Source organism: Schistocerca cancellata, chromosome 1, assembly GCF_023864275.1.
Source record: "Schistocerca cancellata isolate TAMUIC-IGC-003103 chromosome 1, iqSchCanc2.1, whole genome shotgun sequence".
NCBI classification, from domain to species: Eukaryota; Metazoa; Arthropoda; class Insecta; order Orthoptera; family Acrididae; genus Schistocerca; species Schistocerca cancellata.
In genome coordinates this window covers 462,201,946-462,208,256 of record NC_064626.1, presented here as the reverse complement: position 1 = coordinate 462,208,256, position 6,311 = coordinate 462,201,946, and the positions used below count along the sequence as shown (strand labels likewise).

Genomic DNA, 6,311 nt, shown 5'->3' with positions numbered 1-6,311 from the left:
CTTAGTTAAGGTAGCAAGTTACCCACAGCTAAAATCTAACTTCCGTGGAAAAAAAATCTCATAACAGAAATTTAAACCCTGTGTTAGTCACTATTAAAGAACGGTTGTACAATGCAAGTAACTGAATCTAGCAAATTATTATAGGTGTAAGGTTCCTTACATGTAAAATGGTAAATTTCAAGGAAAGCAAACACAGTACACTATCTGATCAAAAATGTCCCGACGCCTGTTACTGGATATTAAAAAAGAGGGTGCCCCTCTTCACGTTTATGAAAACCTAAACTCTGCTGGTACCACTTTCAGTGAGGAATATGAATGAGTATGGAGGACTGGAATCTCTTTCACAAGCCACGAAACCGGAGAAGGTAATGATGTTGTAAGATTGCTTTAGGACAGGGTGCATTGTTATGCTGATACGATTATAGTGTCCGAACAGTTCGTCTACAGTACGTTTTACACAATGCCGTAGAATGTGTTCATACCCTTCCACATTAAGGATCTTCTTAAGTGCTATAACGGCAACACATTCCAAACCACGAAAAACGCCCCCTTCCCGCAACACCATGTCCTCCGCACTTCACCGTTAGCGCTATGCAAGATAGCAGGTAACGTTCCCTAGACGTTGGACTACAAAATGGTTCAAATAGCTCTAAGCACTATGGGACTTAACATCTGAGGTCATCAGTCGCCTAGACTTAAAACGACTTAAACCTAACTAACCTAAGGACGTCACATACATCCATGCCCAATGCAGGATTCGAACCTGCGACCGTAGCAGCAGTGCGGTTCCGGACTGAAGCGCCTAGAACCGCTCGGCCATGGCGGCCGGTGACGTTGGACTAACCAAAACCATACCATGGCTTTACACATAGTATAGGACGATTCATCACTTCAAATCACTCACTTCAAGTCTTCCACCGTCTAGTGTCATCTCTTTCGCCACTTGAAGTGTAACTTAGCACTGACTGCGGAAATGCGTAGATTATGAGCGGCTGCTCGGACATTGTGCCCCATTCTTTTTAACTCTCTACGCTCATTGTGTTAGCTGGGCTGCTGTTGAAACTCTGTGCCTTACGAGGGATTTTACGAGGGATTCTTCCCGCTGTTTTCATGCGCTGTTTTACAAGCAACCTCCGCACCGCTCGACGGTCTTTGCCTGTCGCTGCATGATGTCTGTCTGGTTTTGGTTCAGCTGTGGTTGTTCCTTCTCGTTTGCCTTTGACATTCATATTTCCAGCACCGACTTGGTCAACTTTACAAGGCTTGAAATGTTTCTTCAAATGGTTCAAATGGCTCTGAGCACTATGGGACTTAACATCTGAGGTCATCAGTCCCCTAGAACTTAGAACTACTTAAACCTAACTAACCTAAAGACATCACACACATCCATGCCTGAGGCAGGATTCGAACCTGCGACCGTAGCAGTCCCGCGGTTCCAGACGGATGCGCCTAGAACCGCACGGCCACCGCGGCCGGCCGAAATGTTTCTGATGCACTGGTTACTCAGATGATATCCAGTTACTACTCGACATTCGAAGTCACTGAGCCGTCCTCATGGACCAGTTTTTCTGTTACTGCTTCTCTACTGACCACGCAATACTCCTCTCCCTTCTTTTATACTCCATAGTCTGCCTCTCCATTGGTCAGTTCCGCATTACGAAATGGTATACGGTTACTGTTGATCGTATAGTGTATGTGCTAAAGAAAAATTTTCGTGTTTGAGTCAATCGTAATAACATAATAGCTGAGGTTTTTCTGGCGTTCTACGTTCAAATTATGCGTGTTATGATACACAGTCACGTAAATGACACATTCTGGACATCAAATTTGGTTATGCGATTAATCTGCATTTCGGATATAGCTACGAGTAATAACGTTGACTGCGAATGCTACTTAGGCTGCAACCAGACCACAGGACAGTGAAAGGTCAAACACCATTATGACTCTGTACTCCAAATAGATTAATATTAATATGTGTAATGCATTTTCACAAAACCCAGCTAATGTGTATGGCGCGATTGGGTTGTCTGCAGAGAATGAAGATGGCGGAAAATCGTTTCACCACATTTCCAATCCACTCAACAATTGTGATCGGTTTGGTCCCCTTTCATCTGGTATATGTATAGAGAATATATCTAACCAGTTTGCAGTTTTCTAGAACAAGTTGAAGCAGAGAGCCAAAACAAGAACTCAAGGCATTCTTAAAATACATAAAAAATCGGAACGTGGATTTCAAAGCCCAACTTTTTTCGTTAGAGATAAGAACGGGAACTTGATACATGACAAGGAAAGAATTGTAGAAAGATGGAAAAAATACTTCTCAGAACTGCTGAATCGCCCAGACCAAGATATGATATTACCTGCAAACACGACGGAGGAAAGGAAAGATGAAGATGAATGGGAAGTTAGTTAAGAAGACGTGAAAATCGCAATCAAAGGACTCAGAAACAACAAAGCCCCAGGGGACGACAGAATAATATCAGAATTAATCAAGGTGGGAGGTGAGAGCTTACACTTAGAGATATATAAACTGATATGGGAGAAGGAGACCCTGCCAGAAGATTGGAAATTGGCTATAATATGCCCATTTTAAAGGAAGGGAAGTAAAATGGAATGCAATAACTACAGAGGAATCAGCTTGTTGAATGTAACATATAGGGTGTTGTCCATCATAATCATCAGAAAACAACAACCATTCATAGAGAACAACATGCAGAAGTACCAAGTTGGCTTTCGACCAAATCGATCGACAATAGGTCACATTTTCAAACTAAGACAATTGTTTGAAAAACATTGGGAATATGATAAAGATATCTACAGCCTGTTAGTCGATTTTCAACGTGCATATGACAGCGTCCACAGGAATAGCCTATACAAAGCAATGCGGGACTTAAAAATCCCTGAGAAACTAGTGAGAATGGTGCAAGCCTGTATGGAAGGGTCAAAGGCAGCAGTACGTCTCTGAGGAGCCACATTAGAAACATTCGAGATTTAGACAGGCCTCAGACAAGGGACGTTCTCTCATGTGTTCTGTTCAATGTCATATTAGAGAAAGCAATAAAAGAGTGTACGCAAGAGAACAGGGCTGGAGTAGAGATGGACAGTAACTTTAATTGTCTCGCATATGCAGATGACATAGTACTATTAAGTGAATCAAGCACGCGTTGAAAGAAATTTACCAGAAAATGGACAACTGTGCACAGAAGGTAGGGCTCAAAGTGAATCGAGACAAAACAGAGTTCATGCAATTATGAAGAAGACAATAGCAGGTAGAATTTCTTGAGATAGATGGCAACAGGTTCAAAAGAGTACACCAGTTCAAATACTTGGGATCTTGGTTTACCACGGACAACAACGTAAAAATGGACATCAATGAAAGAATAGCAGTGGGAACGAAATGCATGCATTCCCTCAGAGAGACGCTTGGCTCTAAATCGATCTCAGAGAATACTAAGATGAAAATCTACAACATAGTGATATGCCCAGCAGTAATGTCCGGTTCAGAAACTTGGAGTATGACTAAGCGAGGAATGGAAAAAACCTATTAATATTTGAAAGAAGAGTAATGAGGAAGATATGGGGCCCAGTTTTAGATAACGGAGAATGGAGTAGGAGGAAAAACGAGGAAATCTACGTTGTGATGCGACAACCAATTATCCTACACAAGGTAAAGAGCAAAAGAATACAATGGGTGGGCCACATGGAAGACAGGCGAAGATGGCACTAGTGGGGAAACCAAACACCAAACGCCCCATTGGACGACCAAGGCAGCGCTGGATGGACGACCTGGCGAAGGACCTAGCAGCCCTGGAATTGAGGACACCTGGAGGAACCGGCCACAAAACAGGAAGGAATGGAGGCAGTTTGTGGAAGCAGCGCGTGGTCTGCATGGCCTGTGATCGCTGAATATATATCTATCTATCTGTTGGTCCCCTTTCCTCTGGTGCCAGCATCTTGCACAGCAACGGGCTAGTTATCGCGACAGCACAACTCTGTTGACAGTATTGCTGTTACATCCTTCATAAATTTGACTAAAACACATCAGTAAAATACTTGTTACGTGTTCATCAGACGGACGTCTAAATTTTGGAAGGAACCGATTCTCTGAAATAATACGTAAATCAAAAGCAAGTAAATGTGCTTCATCGATTAAAATTAATCAAATCCCTGTATTCGCATTGCTGCTAAGTAAAGTTTCGATAACGTGCTTGTGATCGATACATGTTAAATGAATGGGCTAATAAACTCATCCGAACTAAAATAAATTAACGTTGAGGTGGCAGTAATAATTTTCTCCTTTATACATGGAGTAGGATGGGTAGCAGACATGCGTGTTGCTACATATTTTTCCCTTAATTCATATACGGGCCATGGGAGACCCTTCCTAGGTTTTGATTGTACCTGTTGCAATAATGACATGAGACGGTGACAGAGCACAGGAGACTTCACTTAGCCCAGTGTAATTGGCAACCTGCACAATTAAAATATGCATTTCAACGACCTTATCACTCTGAATGAGTACTATGATATAATGAAAATTGAGTGTTGGTAGTTCTACCAATGCAGAGAAACAAGATAGAACATCTTTCATTCTCGATTGGTTTGTAATTGTACATTAGAAATCGGTAGAAAACGTGCCAGTATGTTAAAACCAGACATTGCAACTAGAATTATACCCACGTATACACGGACTCGGCAAAATATTCACTGCTTTGAATTGGCTTTCTGACTTTTTTTAAACAATGTAATTGGCACTAAAATTTACACTCATAGGCCTAAACACCTGAACTTTGGAAACAAAAGTGAATTTTTGTTAACTGAAAAGTAAAAAAATTAAGCATCAAATACCTTACCGAAAGTCTTTTGTTTGGAGTATGGCTTAGTGAATAACACTTTTACCTGTATGCATGCGACAGAGCTCTTACCAAAATGTTGGTAAACGCAGTGCATAAAAACGACGTTTTTCGGTGCTTTGACCTCGGATTCTGTTGGTCATAAAAAGGTAGGGTCAAGTTTTTTGGATGGCCCTTGGACTATTGATCACTTGTACATCCAAGAGAAGGATCGTCTTAGTGTCACTATCATACGGTACAGGGTCAAACTATGAACATAACATACCTCCTCCTGCTTAAGCAAATGGAGCAGCTCGGATGGTTCTTTTTTGCATTTGATGTGGTCTACGGTGGGCCTGATGGGACTTATGGAGTCACCATTAGTTCATGGACGGTTACTGGCAACACCCCCAAAAAAGTGTTTTTTGAATAGCCGAGGATTAGAAGATGGCTAATGGCTGCAAATGTCTGAAATTTTTACAGTTTATTCCTAAGATCCTGAACTCGAAAACCTTGAAAATTTTCTTGATAACTTTATCACTTTCCCAGGTACAGAGGTTCGAACTTACCCTACACATACAAGTAAAATATGCGTGTAAAAATGAAGTTGATTTATTGTTGGTGGCAATACCCACTACAAACCTGTGACCTAATTAAACTGAAGGGTATACCCGTCGCCAACGGTCTTGTCTCAGTGGCAACACCGGTTCCCGTCAGATCACCGAAGTTAAACGCTGTCGGGCTGGGCTAGAATTTCGCTGGGAGACCGTCCGGTGTGACGAGCGCTGTTGGCAAGCGGGGTGCACTCAGCCCTGGTGAGGTGAACTGTGGAGCTATTTGACTGACAAGTAGCGGCTCCGGTCATGAAAACTGACAACGGCCGGGAGAGTGCTGCGCTGACCACATGCCCCTCCGTATCCGCATCCACTGACGGCCCTGGGCTGAGAGGATTACACGGCAGCCGGTCGGTACCGTTGGGTCTTCCAACGCCTATTCAGACGGAGAGTGTAACCCTGAATGAATGAAATAATGAATGAATTACTGGCTGATGCATGTGCGTAATTTCATAAGCGATTCCTGGGAAAACCCCCCAAAAAGCACTTTTCACCATTTCTTAGCCGTTAGCCGAGGATTCCAAGACGGCTATGCATAGAAAATGCTGAAACATTTACAATGTATACAAAAGATCCTGATCTCCAATTGCCTTGAAAGTCTTCTTTATATCTTTATCCGTTTCCAGGACACAGAGGTTAAAAGTTAAACATAAAAGTAAATTACACATGTAAAAGTTATTAAATAAATAATTAATTATTGATGCTGATGGCTATATCCGTGATATTTCCTGATTTAAATTGACTATTCAACCCGTGATGAATGAATGAATGAATGAATGAGTGAATGATGCATTCGTGTAAATTTTGCGGGTTCAGTATGTCAAAATTGTATTACCTGTAGGCTTACAAATGGTTGAAACATGAG

General features: G+C 42.0%; 1 pseudogene; it reads left to right on the top strand.

The window, feature by feature from the left end:
* The first annotated feature begins 5,508 nt into the window (after nt 1–5,508).
* LOC126097965 (5S ribosomal RNA) lies at nt 5,509–5,626 on the top strand (annotated as a pseudogene).
* Nucleotides 5,627–6,311: the final 685 nt, after the last annotated feature.